Source organism: Phocoena phocoena, chromosome 1 (assembly GCF_963924675.1).
Source record: "Phocoena phocoena chromosome 1, mPhoPho1.1, whole genome shotgun sequence".
Lineage (NCBI taxonomy): Eukaryota > Metazoa > Chordata > Mammalia > Artiodactyla > Phocoenidae > Phocoena > Phocoena phocoena.
This window is the reverse complement of record NC_089219.1, coordinates 121,778,118-121,791,427: the sequence shown is the minus strand read 5'-3', so window position 1 is coordinate 121,791,427 and position 13,310 is coordinate 121,778,118.

Here is a 13,310-nt window from a genome sequence, read left to right as displayed (position 1 = left end):
CACTGCCCCCCGTTCAAAAGGGCCATCTTGAAAAAGAGTAAAATCCAGAAAAGCAGGACAGGGCATGGAGAACAGGGAGCCTTGTTATGCTGATGGGTGTGATGTAAATTGCCAACAGACACTCTGGAGAAGTGTATGGTGTTTCCTGAATACCTAAAAAACAAAGCAACAGAGCCTATGGCACTTCCACTTATTGTCCTATAGGTTACGGAAATTAAGATAAAAAACACACATCCACCCCAAAGTTTCGGACGGCTCTGTTTCCAAGAACCTCGTCTACGCTACAAGTCATATATGCCAAAAGGCGAAAAATGGATAAAGACATTTCGGTACGTACGTAAAATGCAATATCACCCAGCAAAGAAATCTATGTCATCAGGCCCGTCGCGGCATAATGACTGGATACAGGTACGATGATAATACGTGAAATAAGTCAACAGAAAGAGAAACATCATAAGATGTCACTAATACAGGGAATGAAAACTTGGCTATACATGAAATGAATTACAAAACAGAAGAGGGTCTCAAATTAAGAAGACCAAGTTATGCTTGCTTAATGGGAAAGGTGAGTTGGGGTGCTGCATAAAACCAGAGATTGAAATTAGCACAGATACCGTTCTATAACTCAAATAAGTAATAGAGAAGACCTATTCCTTGCTCAACAAAATGGACTCAACACTCCATATTCAACGCCTAGGAAAATACCTGAATAGGAAAATTCTTAAAACCCATGGATTTATATGTCTCCGTAAGAGAATCAAGCATGTGTACAGCGGCATAAACGCAGCAGTGAAAATCCGATAAATCCCATTATCAAAATAAATTTCAGAAACAAAACACAAAGACAGTGAAATAGAGAGCAATTCTTAAATAATTCACTCAGGGCATGTGATGCAACCGGGATTTACCACATCTACACACAGAGCTGGTTGAGACATAAGGCTGGACACTTCAGGCTGATAGCATTGGTGAGTTTCGGTGAGCAAATGCAGACCCTTTGAAGTCATACTGCATGGTACCCATTCCATGGATCCCAAGTCTCCAGGTTGAAGGGATTCTTCCTCCAGCTAAAACATGCATGGGAAACCCAGAGTATGGTCCACCGTCTGATTGGAAAACGATTTAAAATGCATCTCAGTTTTCGTATGCTGGTCCTCGGGTTCACCATTCCAGACGCTTTACTAACACTCTCCCCGCTTGGAGAGTCAGTGCCTTTAACCTCCTCTTTGGCACAGCTTGCAATTTCTGTGCAAGATGAACAGGAATAGGGAGAACCAATGAGAGACTACCTGTAGGCGTCTGCACGGGCAAATGTAACGCTCATTTCCAACCAGGAAGAGGAATTAACCAAAGGCTCAGCGTGCCCTGCAGGAAACAGATTAGGGACTGAAGCAATCCTGCGGTTTTGTGCCCAGCTCACAAGAAAGCGAGTTGAAGAAAGGAGCTCAGGGGCACTGTACTTCACAAACCTGCAGAGTTATAAATGACAGCTATCCTCCAAAAATATATTGAAGTAAGCCTGCGAAGGGGACTTGAAAGCGGGGCAGAATTTCAGGAAAACGATTGCAGGGGCTAGACTGGAATTGCCCTGAAAGCATAGGAAAAGAGGCAGAACGTCGACAATGATGCACTTGGCCAAAAATTGCGTATGCGTTTTTTCCTGAATATATTAAGGAAAAAACGCATACGCCCTTTTTGGCCAACCAAGCAAGCCTGTAAAGGATATCTGCACTGCAATGAAGTCTCACTGCCCCCCGGGCAAAAGGGCCATCTGAAAAAAGTGTAAAATCCAGAAAGGTAGGACAGGATATAGAGAACAGGGAGCCTTGTTATGTTGATTGGCAGGATGTAAATTGCCAACAGCCACCCTGGAGAAGTGTATGGTGTTTCCTGAAACACGTAAGAAATAAAGCAACACAGCCTATGGCAATTGCACTTATGGTCCTATGTTTAGGGAAATTAATATCAAAAACAGAGTGCCACCCAAAAGTTTGGGACGGCTGTGTTCCCAAGAAGCTCGTCTAGAGTACCAGGTAAATATCCCAGAAAGCAAAAAATGGATAAAGAAGTTGTGGCACGTACGTGCAATGCAATATCACTCAGCAATGAAATCTGTGTCATCAGGCCCATAGCATCATAGTAAGTGGATGCAGGTACGGTGATTCTACGTGAACTACGTCACACAGAAAAAGAAACATCATAAGATATCACTAATACACGGAATGTAAACTTGACTACACATGAACTGAATTACAAAACAGAACAGGGTCTCAAATTTAGAAAACCAACTAGTGCTTGCTTATGGGGAAAGCTGCCTTGGGGTACTGCATAAAACCAGAGACTGAAATTAGCACAGATAACATTCCATAAGCCAAATATGTAATAGACAAGACCTACTCCTTGCTCAACGAAATGGACTCAACACCACATATTCAACGCCTAGGAGTATACCTGACTAGGAAGAATCTTAAAACCCATGGATTTATATGTCTCCGTAAGAGAATCAAGCGTGTGTACAGGGGAATAAACGCAGCAGTGAAAATCCGATAAATCCCATTATCAAAATAAATTTCAAAAACAAAACACAAAGACAGTGAAATAGAGAGCAATTCTTAAATAATTCACTCAGGGCATGTGATGCAACCGGGATTTAACACATCTACACCCAGAGCTGGTTGAGACATAGGCTGGACACTTCAGGCTGATAGCATTGGTGAGTTTCGGTGAGCAAATGCAGACCCTTTGAAGTCATACTGCATGCTACCTATTCCATGGGTCCCAACTCTCCAGGTTCAAGGGATTCTTCCTCCAGCTAAAACATGCATGGGAAACCCACAGTATGGTCCACCGTGTGATTGGGAAACGATTTAAAATGCATCTCAGTTTTCGTATACTGGTCCTCGGGTTCACCATTCCAGATGCTTTACTAACACTCTCCCCGCTTGGAGAGTCAGTGCCTTTAACTTCCTCTTTGGCACAGCTTGCAATTTCTGTGCAAGATGAACAGGAATAGGGAGAACCAATGAAAGACTAGCTATAGGTGTCTGCACGGGCCAATGTAACGCTCATTTCCCACCAGGAAGAGGAATTAACCAAAGGCTCAGCGTGCCCTGCTGGAAACAGATTAGTGCCTGAAGCAATCCTCCGGTTTTGTGCCCAGATCACAAGAAAGCGAGTTGAAGAAAGGAGCTCAGGGGCACTGTAATTCACAAACCTGTAGAGTTATAAATGACAGCTATCTTCCAAAAGTATATTGAAGTAAGCCTGCGAAGGGGACTTGAAAGCGGGGCAGAATTTCAGGAAAACGATTGCAGGGGGTAGACTGGAATTGCCCTGAAAGCATAGGAAAAGAGGCACAACGTCGACAATGATGCACTTGGCCAAGAAGGGCGTATGCGTTTTTTCCTGAATATATTAAGGAAAAAACGCATACGCCCTTTTTGGCCAACCAAGCAAGCCTGTAAAGGATATCTGCACTGCAATGAAGTCTCACTGCCCCCCGGGCAAAAGGGCCATCTGAAAAAAGTGTAAAATCCAGAAAGGTAGGACAGGATATAGAGAACAGGGAGCCTTGTTATGTTGATTGGCAGGATGTAAATTGCCAACAGCCACCCTGGAGAAGTGTATGGTGTTTCCTGAAACACGTAAGAAATAAAGCAACACAGCCTATGGCAATTGCACTTATGGTCCTATGTTTAGGGAAATTAATATCAAAAACAGAGTGCCACCCAAAAGTTTGGGACGGCTGTGTTCCCAAGAAGCTCGTCTAGAGTACCAGGTAAATATCCCAGAAAGCAAAAAATGGATAAAGAAGTTGTGGCACGTACGTGCAATGCAATATCACTCAGCAATGAAATCTGTGTCATCAGGCCCATAGCATCATAGTAAGTGGATGCAGGTACGGTGATTCTACGTGAACTACGTCACACAGAAAAAGAAACATCATAAGATATCACTAATACACGGAATGTAAACTTGACTACACATGAACTGAATTACAAAACAGAACAGGGTCTCAAATTTAGAAAACCAACTAGTGCTTGCTTATGGGGAAAGCTGCCTTGGGGTACTGCATAAAACCAGAGACTGAAATTAGCACAGATAACATTCCATAAGCCAAATATGTAATAGACAAGACCTACTCCTTGCTCAACGAAATGGACTCAACACCACATATTCAACGCCTAGGAGTATACCTGACTAGGAAGAATCTTAAAACCCATGGATTTATATGTCTCCGTAAGAGAATCAAGCGTGTGTACAGGGGAATAAACGCAGCAGTGAAAATCCGATAAATCCCATTATCAAAATAAATTTCAAAAACAAAACACAAAGACAGTGAAATAGAGAGCAATTCTTAAATAATTCACTCAGGGCATGTGATGCAACCGGGATTTAACACATCTACACCCAGAGCTGGTTGAGACATAGGCTGGACACTTCAGGCTGATAGCATTGGTGAGTTTCGGTGAGCAAATGCAGACCCTTTGAAGTCATACTGCATGCTACCTATTCCATGGGTCCCAACTCTCCAGGTTCAAGGGATTCTTCCTCCAGCTAAAACATGCATGGGAAACCCACAGTATGGTCCACCGTGTGATTGGGAAACGATTTAAAATGCATCTCAGTTTTCGTATACTGGTCCTCGGGTTCACCATTCCAGATGCTTTACTAACACTCTCCCCGCTTGGAGAGTCAGTGCCTTTAACTTCCTCTTTGGCACAGCTTGCAATTTCTGTGCAAGATGAACAGGAATAGGGAGAACCAATGAAAGACTAGCTATAGGTGTCTGCACGGGCCAATGTAACGCTCATTTCCCACCAGGAAGAGGAATTAACCAAAGGCTCAGCGTGCCCTGCTGGAAACAGATTAGTGCCTGAAGCAATCCTCCGGTTTTGTGCCCAGATCACAAGAAAGCGAGTTGAAGAAAGGAGCTCAGGGGCACTGTAATTCACAAACCTGTAGAGTTATAAATGACAGCTATCTTCCAAAAGTATATTGAAGTAAGCCTGCGAAGGGGACTTGAAAGCGGGGCAGAATTTCAGGAAAACGATTGCAGGGGGTAGACTGGAATTGCCCTGAAAGCATAGGAAAAGAGGCACAACGTCGACAATGATGCACTTGGCCAAGAAGGGCGTATGCGTTTTTTCCTGAATATATTCAGGAAAAAACGCATACGCCCTTTTTGGCCAACCAAGCAAGCCTGTAAAGGAAATCTGCACTACAATGAAATCTCACTGCCCCCCGGGCAAAAGGGCCATCTGAAAACAGTGTAAAATCCAGAAAGGTAGGACAGGATATGGAGAACAGGAAGCCTTGTTATGCTGATTGGCAGGATGTAAATTGTGAACAGCCACCCTGGAGATGTGTACGGTGTTTCCTGAAACACGTAAGAAATAAAGCAACACAGCCTATGGCACTTCCATTTATGGTCCTATAGCTTACGGAAATTAAAATCAAAAACAGACAGCCACCCCAATATTTGGGACGGCTGTGTTCACAAGAAGCTCGTCTACAGTATCAGGTAAATATCTCAGAAAGAAAAAAATGGATAAAGAAGTTGTGGCACGTACGTACAATACAATACCACTCAGCAATGAAATCTGTGTCATCAGGCCCGTAGCGGCATAGTGAGTGGATGCAGGTACGGTGATTCTACGTGAACTACGTCACACAGAAAAAGAAACATCATAAGATATCACTAATACACGGAATGTAAACTTGACTACACATGAACTGAATTACAAAACAGAACAGGGTCTCAAATTTAGAAAACCAATTAGTGCTTGCTTATGGGGAAAGGTGCATTGGGGTGCTGCATAAAGCCAGAGACTGAAATTAGCACAGATAACTTTCCATAAGACAAATATGTAATAGACAAGACCTACTCCTTGCTCAACGAAATGGACCCAGCACCACATATTCAACGCCTAGGAATATACCTGACTAGGAAGAATCTTAAAACCCATGGATATATATGTCTCCGTAAGAGAATCAAGCGTGTGTACAGCGGCCGAAACGCAGCAGTGAAAATCCGATAAATCCCATTATCAAAATAAATTTCAAAAACAAACCACAAAGACAGTGAAATAGAGAGCAATTCTTAAATAATTCACTCAGGGCATGTGATGCAAACGGGATTGTCCACATCTACACCCAGAGGTGGTTGAGACATAAGGCTGGACACTTCAGGGTGATAGCATTGGTGAGTTTCGGTGAGCAAATGCAGACCCTTTGAAGTCATACTGCATGGTACCCATTCCATGGGTCCCAACTCTCCAGGTTCACGGGATTCTTCCTCCAGCTAAAACATGCATGGGAAACCCAGAGTATGCTCCACCGTGTGACTGGGAAACCTTTTTACATGCATGTCTGTTTTCGTCCCCTTGTATTCAGGTTCACCATTCCAGACCCTTTTCTTACACTCTCCCCATTTGGAGAGTCAGTGCCTTTAACCTCCTGTTTGGCACTGTTTGCAATTTCTGCGCAAGATGAACAGGAATACGGAGAACCAATGGCAGACTATCTGTAGGTGTGTGCACGGGCAAATATTTTTTTTTACATCTTTATTGGGGTATAATTGCTTTACAATGGTGTGTTAGTTTTTGCTTTATAACAAAGTGAATCAGCAATACATATACATATGCTCCCTGTGTCTTCCCTCTTGTGTCTCCCTCCCTCCCTCTCTCCCCCTTCCACCCCTCCAGGCTGTCCCAACGCCCCGAGCTAATATACCTGTGCCTTGCGGCTGCTTCCCCCTTGCTATCTACCTTACTACATTTGTTAGTGTGTATATGTCCATGACTCTCTCTCGTCCTGTCAAAACTCACCATTCCCCCTCCCCATATCCTCAATTCCGTTCTCCAGTAGGTCTGCACCTCTATTCCTGTCTTATCCCTAGGTTCTTCATGACATTTTTTCCCTTTAAATTCCATATATATGTGTTAGCGTACGCTATTTGTCTTTTTCTTTCTGACTTACTTCACTCTGTATGACAGACTCTAGGTCTATCCATCTCATTACAAATAACTCAGTTTCATTTCTTTTTAAGGCTGAGTAATATTCCATTGTGTATATGTGCCACATCTTCTTTATCCATTCGTCCGATGATGGACGCTTAGGTTCTTTCCATGTCCAGGCTATTGTAAATAGAGCTGCAATGAACATTTTGGTACATGACTCTTTTTGAATTTTGGTTTTCTCAGGGTATATGCCCAGTATGCATGGGCAATTTTAACACTCATTTCCCAAAAGGAAGAGGAATTAACCGAAGGCTCAGCATGCCGTGCTGGAACAAGATTAGGGCCTGAAGCAATCCTGCGGTTTTGTGGCCAGCTCACAAGAAAGCGAGTTGAGGAAAGGAGCTCAGGGGCACTGTCATTCACATACCTGCAGACTTATAAATGACAGAAATCGTACAAAAATATATTGAATTAAGGCTGTGAAGAGGACTTGAAAGTGGGGCAGAATTGCTGGAATCCGATTTCAGGAGGTAGACGTGAATTGCTCTGAAAGCATAAGAGAAGTGGCAGAACCTCGTCAATGAAGCACTTGGCCAAAAAGGGCATATGCATTTTTTCCAGGGCCATCATTAACGGGAGTAGGAGGCTCCCAGCATGCTCCAGTGGCCAACAGAGGGCCCACGTCGCCAAAGCGATGTGAGCTAGCCAGACAGGAGTGACCTGACATCAGAGGGCCCACCTCACAGAATGGTAGGGAACCCAGCCAGGATCAGACTCTCCCCAGAGGGCCCATATCACCAAGGTGATGGGAACCAGGCAGGAGTGTCCTCACACCCGTGGGGCCACATCATCAAAAGTTGAGGTACCCAGCACATGTGGCCTCAAATCAGAGGACCCACATCACCATGGGTTTCGGAGTGAGGCAGGCAGGATTAACCTCACAACACATGTCCCATTGTATACAAAATGTGTGGAAACCAGCAGTTGGATCTTCCTAGCAGGCGGCCCAGAGCACCGAGGCTATGATATCCAGGCCGGCATGGACTCACAACAGAGGGCCCTCATTGTGATTCTGTAAGCAACCCATCCGTTGTGACCTCAGAGCAGAAGGCCCACATTCCCATGGGGTTGGGAACCTTTCAGAAGTGTACTCGCACCTCAGGGCACACATCAGAGAATTTAGGGAACCCAGGAGTTAGGGCCTGACGCCAGAGGGCCCTCATTACCAAGGGGAGGAGACTCCAATCAGGCACCAACACCCAACTGAGGGCCCACGTCGCCAAGGTGACGTGTGACAGCCAGGTAGGAGTGACCTCACCGCATAGGGCCTACCTCACAGAAGGGTGAGGAACACAGCCAGGATAAGACTCTCACCAGAGGGCCCACATCACCAAGGTGATCAGAACCAGGCAGGAGAGTCTTCACACCAGTGTGGCCACATCATAGAAAGGTGAGGAACCCAGCACATGTGGCCTAAACCAGAAGACCCACATCTCCAAGGGGCTCGGAATGAGGCAGGCAGGAGTAGCCTCACAACACAGGGCCCATAGAATAAAAAAGCTGAGGAATCCAGCAATGGGAACCTCCCAGCAGGCGGCCAAGAGCACCAAGTCTATGCGATTCAGGCCGCAGTAAACTCACAGCAGAGGGTCCACATCATGAAACTGCGAGCAACCCAGCCATTTGGACCTCAGAGCAGAAGGTCCACATCCCCAAGGTGTTGGGAGCATGGCAGGAGTGTCCTCGCACCACTTAGCACATATCAGAAAATGTGGGTACCCAGCAGTTAGGGCCTGATGCCAGAGGGCCCTCATCACTGAGGGGAGGAGGCTCCCAGCATGTTCCAACTACCACAAGAGGGCCCACGTCGCCAAGGCGGGGTGTGCCAGCCAGGCAGGAGTGACCTCACAGCAGACGGCCCACCTCAAAGAAGTGTGAGGAACCCAACCAGGATCAGACTCTCACCAGAGGGCCCATGTCACCAAGGGGACGGGAACCAGGCACGAGTGTCCTCACACCAGTGGGGCCACATCACTAAAAGATGAGGAAACTGGCACATGTGACCACAAACCAGAGGACCTACATCACCAAGGGGCTGGGAGTGACACAGGCAGGAGGAGCCTCCCAACACAGGGCCCAAAGAATAAAAAAGGTGAGGAACCCAGCAGTTGGAACTTCCCAGCAGGCGGCCCAGAGTACAGAGGCTATGGGGTCTAGGAATGAGTGAACTAACACCAGAGAGCTAACATCAGGAAACTGTGAGCTACCCAGTCGTTGGAACCTCAGAGCAGAAGGCCCATATCGCCATGGGGATGGGAACATTTCACGAGTGTCCTGGCATCACTGGGCTCACATCAGAAAACCTGGGGAGCCCAGCAGTTAGAGCCTGACGCCAGAGGGACCTCATCACCGAGGATAGGAGTCTCCAAAAGGATCCAACTGCCACCAGAGGGCCGACGTCACCAAGGCAATGGGAGCAAGCCAGGCAGGAGTTACCTCAGAGCACAGGGCCCACCTCACAGAACGGTAAGGAACCCAGCCAGGATCAGACTCTCACCAGAGGGGCCACATCACCAAGGGGCTGGGAAACAGGCACGAGTGTCCTCACACCATTGGGGCCACATCATCGAAAGGTGAGGGACCCAGCACACGTGGCCTCACACCAGAGGACACACATCACAACGGGGCTGGGATTGAGGCAGGCAGGAGGAGCCTCAAAACAGAGGGCCCATAGAATAAAAAAGGTGAGGAATCCCGCAGTTGGAACCTCCCAGCAGGCGCCCAGGAGCAGCAAGCCTATGGGATCTAGGCCGGAATGAACGCACATCAGAGGGCCCTCATCATGAAACTGTGAGCACCCCAGCCGTTGGGACCTCAGAGCAGAAGGCCCAAATTCCCATGGGGTTGGGAACCTGACAGGAGTGTACTCGCACCACAGGTCGCACATCTGCAAATTTTGGGAGCCCAGGAGTTAGGGTCTGACGCAAGAGGGCCCTCATTACCGAGGGACGGAGACTCGCAGCAGACACCAACTCCCAACTGAGGGCCCACGTCACCAAGGTGATGTGTGCCAGCCAGGCAGGAGTGACCTCACCGCAGAGGGCCTACCTCACAGAAGGGTGAGGAAACCAGCCAGGATAAGACTCTCACCAGAGGGCCCACATCACCAAGGGGATCGGAACCAGGCAGGAGGTTCCTCACACCAGTGTGGTCACATTATAGAAAGGTGAGGAACCCAGAACATGTGGCCTAAAACAGGGGACCCACATCTCCAAGGGGCTAGGAGTGAGACAAGCAGGAGTATCCTCACAAAACAGAGCCCACAGAATAAAAGTTGTGAGGAATCCAGCAGTTGGAACCGGCCAGTAGGCCGCCCAGAGCACAGAGTCTATGAGATCCAGGCCACAGCGAACTCACAGCAGAGGGTCCACATCATGAAAGTGTGAGCAACCCAGCCGTTAGGACCTCAGAACAGAAGGCCCACACGCTCATGAGGATGGGAACCTGGCAGGAGTGCCCTCGCACCACTTAGCACGTATCAGAAAATGTGGGAACCCTGTTGTTAGGGCCTGACGCCAGAGGGCCTCATCACCGAGGGGAGGAGGCTCCCAGCAGGCTCCAACTGCCACCAGGGTGCCGAAGTCAGCAAGGCGGGTTGTGCCAGCCAGGCAGGAGTGACCTCAGAGAAGAGGGCTCACCTCACGGATGTGTGAGGAACCCAACCAGGATCAGAGTCTCACCAGAGGGCCCACATCACCAAGGGGATGGGAACCAGGCAGGAGTGTCCACACACCAGTGGGGCCACATCATCAAAAGATGAGGAACCCATCACATATGGCCTCAAACCTGAGGACACACATCACCATGTGGCTGGGAGTGAGGCAGGTATCTGGAGGGGCACATTTAACTCTAATTTCCCACCAGGAAGAGGAATTAACCAAAGGCTCAGAGTGCCGTGCCGGACCCTGATTATGGCCTGAAGCAAACCTGCAGTTTTGTGGCCAGCTTACAAGGAAGCGAGTTAAGAAAGGAGCTCAGGGGCACTGTAATTCACAAACCTGCAGAGATAAATGACAGCTATTGGCAAAAATATATCGAAGTAAGTCTGCAAAGAGGACTTGAAAACGAGGCAGAATTGCAGGAATCATATTTCAAGAGGTAGATTGGAATTGCATTTAAAGCATATGAAAAGCGGCAGATCTTTGACAGTGATGCACATGGACAAAAAGTGCGTATACATTTTTCCTGAATATATTCAGGAAAAAACGCATATGAACATTTTGGCCAACCAAGCACTCCAGCAATGGAAATCCACACTACAATGAAGTCACATTTCCCATTCGTCAAAAAGGCCATCTGAATAAAGTGTAAAAACCAGAAACACAGGACAGGCCATGGAGAACAGGGAGCCGTGTTATGCTGATGGGCGGGATGTAAATTGCCAACAGACACTCTGGAGATGTTCATGGTGTATCCTGAAACATCTAAAAAACAAAGCTACAGAGCCTAGGGCACTTCCACTTTTGGCCCTATAGCTTAGGAAAATTAAAATCAACAAGACACAGCCAACACAAAATTTAGGGCTGCTGTGTTTACAAGAACCTCGAGTCCAGTACAAATTAAATATCCCAGAAAGAAAAAAATGGATAAAGAAGTTGTGCTACTTACGTACAACGGAATATCACTCAGCAGTGAAATCAATGTCATCAGGCCTGTAGCAGCAAATTGAGTGGATTTAATTATGATGATTCTAAGAGAAATATGTCACACAAAGAAAGATAATTATCATAAGATATCACTAATAGAGGGAGTGTAAACTTGGCTACACATAAACTGAATTACAAAACCGAACAGAGTCTCACATTTAGATAAAAACCTTATGCTTGCTTAAGGGGAAAGTTGAGTTGGGCTGCTGTATAAAAACAGATTGAAATTAGCACACATACCATTCCATAAGCCAAATACGTAATAAACAAGACCTACTCTTTGCTCAACGAAATAGACTCATCCATGGTGTATCACCTCACACCTATTAGAATGGGCATCATCAGAAAATCTACAAACAACAAATGCTGGAAACGGTGTGGAGATAAGGAATCCTCTTCCACTATTGTTGGGAACGTAAATTGATACAGTCACTGTGGAGAACATTATGGAGTTTCTTATAAAACTAAGAATAGAATTACCATATGATACAGCAATCCCTCTACTGGGCATATACCCAGACAAAACCATAAATCAAAAAGAGACATTCACCACAATGTTCATTGCATCACTATTTACACTATCCAGGAAATGGAAGCAACCTAAATGCCCACAGACAGACGAATGCATAAAGATGTGGTACATATATAAAATGGAATATTACTAAGCCATAAAAAGGAATGAAATTGGGACATTTGTAGAGACGTTGATGGATCTAGAGACTGTCATACAGAGTGAAGTAAGTCAGAAAGAGAAAAACAAATCTTGTATATTAATGCATATATCTGGAACCTAGAAAAATTGTACAGATGAACCGTTTTGCAAGGCAGAAATAGAGCAACACATGTATACAACAAACGTATGGACAAGGGGGGAAAGCTGTTGGGGACGGTGGTGGGAGGAGTTGAGATATTGGGATTGGTATGTATACATTTATATGTATAAAGTAGATAACCAAAAACAACCTGCTGTATAAAAATATAAAATTAAATTCAAAATAAAAAAATAAAATTAAAAAAAGTAAAACAGAAAAAATATTCTTCCCTTCACATACATGTATTTATATGAATAAATTATTTCCATGCTTATATCTGTAAATACACAAAAGAGGAATAAAATCTACCTTGAACCAAAAACGAAATAAAGATAAAAAAGAACAGAACCCACCAGTTACACAGAGGAAAACCGTTTCAGGGCACTTGCTCCAATTGCAAACAATTCTGAAGTTGCTCAGTGGTGGGGAATCATCTCCCATTCAGCCAGCATGCTCCTCGCAACAAGCGTCCTCACTGCAAAGCTGGGGGACCGTGCCGAGGTATCTGTGAGTAAACGTGGGCCGAGCCCCAGGCCAGCTGCTGCTGAAATGTTCCCACCCTTCCAAGGATAAACACCTGAATATGTACAAGGACTTGAAAACCTAGAGGAAGGGCCATGGAGCCACATGAGGGACAGCATGCCAGCCGACTTGGTGCCTGCAGGCCAGCCAGGATGGTCCTGGCCCTGGGTGCTCTTCTGGAAGCTCTCCATTTCCCTGCCTGAGATACCCCTGCTGTCCCGGCCCCCACTGCTTTCTTCCTTCCTCACCTGTGCCCAGGGAGAAATTCCAGCGGCAGGTGTGGGTGACACATCCTCTTCTTTAGCAGG